Here is a 4094-nt window from a genome sequence, read left to right on the forward strand (position 1 = left end):
GCCGGGGGCCTTCCCCACCTAAGAGAGTCTACCGGACAGCCAGCTTTAGGGGCCCAGGGATCAGGTGGCTGCTGAGCCAGCCCCCAGCCGTGGCCACATGGGACCAGCTCTCCTGACCTCCCTGGCTGTTCTGTTCCCTGGGTCTCAGCCTCTTGGTCCTTCAGCTTCTTTCCAGATAGGACAGCCTGTCCCTTCGTTGCCTTCCCCAGTCCCGGCCCCAGCCCCGGCCCAGGTGCCCAGCCAAGACTGTGTCTCTTACTCAGCTCAGGCCAGGCCCTGTCCTTCCCACAGTCTTCTCCCCGTTTTCGCATTCAGGGGCCAGCACAGCTGGCACTCTCATGGAGGATGGGGGAGGGGGCTGGGGGAGGGACGCAGCCCACTGCAGAAATCCATGTGAAATCTTCAGGTGGAGAAACAAAGAGCTCCATCTGCCTCCTCAGCATCTTGCATCTGCAGGGGCCTGTACGAGTACCCTTGGGAGCAGTGTGGGTCTCCTCAGACAGGAGCCCTTTGCAGCTTGGGTGGGGCTGGGCCTGGGGCTTCTTCAGTGCCAGGCATTGTGGAACCACTCCAGGGAAGAGGAGCATTAGGAGAGATGGAGAGGGCAGGCCCCTCATCCCTGGGGACTGGGGGACCAAACAGATGCTTCTGCACAAAGAAAGCTCCAAGTGTCAAAGCAATTCTTTGGCAAAGTAATCCTGGCTGGGGCACCAGGAGCCAGGACACAGGTGGGAGGGGAAGGGATTAGGGACTCATTTCATTCATTCATTCATTCACTTATACATTCACTCCACAGCTATATACTGAGGGCTTCCTCTCTGCCAGGCACTGTGCTACATGCTAGGGACACCTTGGAACTCAGCTTGAGTTCAGTGTCTCCCTCCAAACCACCCAGCCTCTCCTCCCATGTTCTCAGCTCAGCAAAGGCACCAACACCAGCCAACCATCCAAGCAGGGCACTGGGGCCACCCCAAGTCCTCCCTCAGCCCCTGTACCTGGCCCATCACCCATCCTGTGGGTCCCATCTCCTTAGCAAGTTTGTACAGATCCATCTTCCTCCCACCCCACTGTCAAGGCCTGAGTCCCCACCCCCCGCTTGTCAAATTGTCTGCCTGTGACGGTGCTGGAGTCTCCTACCCTCCCTGCCTCCAGTCTTGTTATTAGTTCCCCTCCTCCTTGCAGACAGGGGATCTTCCTTAACTGGAAATTTGATCATTCACTCCTCTGTCTAAAACCCATCACTAACTTCCTGCTCATCTCCAGATAAAATCCAAATGCCTTATCATGGCACTTAAAAAAGAGGCACAAATTTATTAAAACTTGAAGATATCTAACAATTTATTGGATAAATTCTTATTAATTCTGGGAAACCTAGAAGGTACAGGAATTCAATTTCAAAGGATTTAGAAAGAATTCCTTCTAAAAGCTTTCACTATTACATTCTTTGTTAAACTGGGACTTGGATCACTTTGGGCATCATTTCGCCCCTGAACCGTCGCCTTGATAAATTAGTCAGCAGCAGCGCATGAAATGGTGGCTAGATGAGAGACTCGTATTCTCTCTTACCCAAATGTAGCAAACAGCGCCATAGGTCCTACTTAATGGAATAGGAACTTCATCAACTTCCGGCTCCTGCCTCTGATTATGGCCTTATCTCCCCCTACTTCTTGCCACTTGTACTTTACACTCAGAGAATGATTTGTGATTCCTAGACACGTCATGCCTTGGTACCTAGCTACCTGCTGTTCTCTCCGCCCATGGGAAAAGCCCACTATCCTTCGTGTCTACCCGTAAGCTCTGCCTCTTCTGGAAGCCTTCCCACTGCCCAAGACTGGTGGGGACTCTGGCCCTGGGTTCCCAGATGCCTTGTACACACGTCCCTCCACTATTGCAGGTGTCACCTTGAGGGGTATGTGCCCATCAGACTGGAATGCCTGAGACCCCAGGGCAGTTTATTGCCACAGTCTATAGAGGAGAAGAGGACCTGTGGACAAATACATACACTGTGGCATCCCAGGCACAAAGGACCATACTCTGTTTGGGGGCATCAGAGAAAACTTCCCAGAGAAGGGGATGCTGGGGTCAGTGCTTAAAAATCATGTAGGAGTTTGGCCCAGCAATGAAGTGGGAAGGGAATGCCAGGTGGAAGGAGTAAAAATCCTGTTGGATGGATGGGTGAAATGGAGTATTAGAAACTGGGAATGGCCAGAGTGTGTGTGTGTGTATGTGTGCACGCATGTGTGTTTGAGTATGGCAGGCAGGTGGTGGCAGGTGACAGGGGATAAGTGTGTCTTTATCATCTGGTGGTAAGTGGAGTCACTGAACACTTTTTCTTAAAAAAAAATAATTAATTAATTAATTAGGCTGCGCTGGGTCTTCGTTGCTGCGCGCGGGCTTTCTCTAGTTGCAGTGATGGGGGGCTACTCTTCATTGCGGTCTGCGGGCTTCACATTGCAGTGGCTTCTCTAGTTGCAGAGCACGGGCTCTAGAGTGCGGGCTTAGTAGTTGTGGCGCACGGGCTTAGTTGCTCCATGGCATGTGGGATCTTCCTGGACCAGGGCTGGAACCCGTGTCCCCTGCATTGGCAGGTGGATTCTTAACCACTGCGCCACCGGGGAAGCGCCTCATTGAAAGCTTTTGCACAAAGGTGTGACAAGGATGTAGCTGGTCCCTGCCTCCCGGGAGGGCCCTGCCACTTGCTGGTTCTCAGGGCATAGAGAGAGGCTGCTGAGGAATGGGGGGTAGGGATGGACCCAGGTGCACAGGTTTTAGACTGAAGGGGTCAAGGAGCCCCTCCAGGCTACCCTGGCCTGACCCGGGAAGCAGGCCTGGGCTTCTCGGAGATTCCAGAGCAGACCCTGATCGGTAAGGGGGATCTCTGGAGGGCTCTGGGGAAAGAGAGCTCTGCTTTCATGAAGAGCAGTGAGGGAGATAGGCCAGGGCTCTGGTTATTTGGGGAGAGAGGCCTATTTGTGGCTGAAAGGCCTCCAGCGGTGGGGTGCCAGCTAGGAGCACCTCAGGCTCGTGGAACTGAATGCCAGAGCAGCGTCCAGCCCGAGCTCTGGCTGGCTTCCTTCACAGACGAGGCACGGCCTCCAAGTCAGACTGGGGGCCTGAGGCCTGAGTCATGGTGGTCACGACCAGGGGCTGGTGCCTGGCCCCGGGGCTGCTGGGAGTCACAGAAACAGACCCCATCTCTGCTGCCCCCTGTGCTGGCATGCAGGGCAAATTACTTCTATGAGCCAGACAGAGTAAATAAGAGCGATGACATCCCTGCACTCGGAGCTTACATTCCAGGGGTAGAAGAAGCAGACAGATATAGAGTGGGGTCCAGGGAGTAGCTGGACGGGCCGGCCTCGCTGGGAGAGAAGGGGCCTGAGCCAGCGGGGGCTCCCGCGCACACGGCCTCTGGCCTGGTTCCCCAGGGCAACTCTGCTGTGCTCCTCACCTCCACCTCCCTCCCAACAGAGGCCGAGGAAGGAAAGGGGTCTGGCAGCAGGAGGGGGCTGGGAGGGGGTGGTCTGAGGGCAAATGGTCAACTCTGTGGGGCCTGTGTGGTGTCGGAGGATTAAGTTTTCAGGAAAGAAGGCTGGGCCTTAGGTGCTCCTAGAAACAGCCCCATCCAGGGACTGGGAGACTGGGCTTAGAATCTCAGGCCTGCCCCCATTTGCCTAGCTCACCCTGAGTTCCTCAGTCCCCTAACCCCCCAAGCCTAAAGCCAGTTCTCAGGCCTTGTTTCTCCTTCCTTCTCCTAACTGTCCATGGCAGCAGGATGTTCTTCTAGATGACAATCTAGATGACATTCTCAGTACCCCTCATCCCACTTCTGGGCAATTGGTTCCGCCTCCATATCCAGCCTTGGATCTGTTGGGTGACACTCCCACACATGCCTCCTCTTCCCTCCCCTCCATCTTGCATCCCACCCCTCATCCAGGGAGGTAGGTGGTCCCAGGGGCCCAGATTCATCCAGCCTCCCCTTACCCAGACAGCCCTGGCGGAAAGGCCCTCAGGGACGTCTGGAAAGCTCTTCACCAGAGGCCTGAACCTTGGACTGTGATTCAGAGCAGGCTTCCAGAAAAGCTGGCGTAAAGAGG

This window comes from Balaenoptera ricei, chromosome 1, assembly GCF_028023285.1.
Source record: "Balaenoptera ricei isolate mBalRic1 chromosome 1, mBalRic1.hap2, whole genome shotgun sequence".
In the NCBI taxonomy this organism is placed as follows: Eukaryota; Metazoa; Chordata; class Mammalia; order Artiodactyla; family Balaenopteridae; genus Balaenoptera; species Balaenoptera ricei.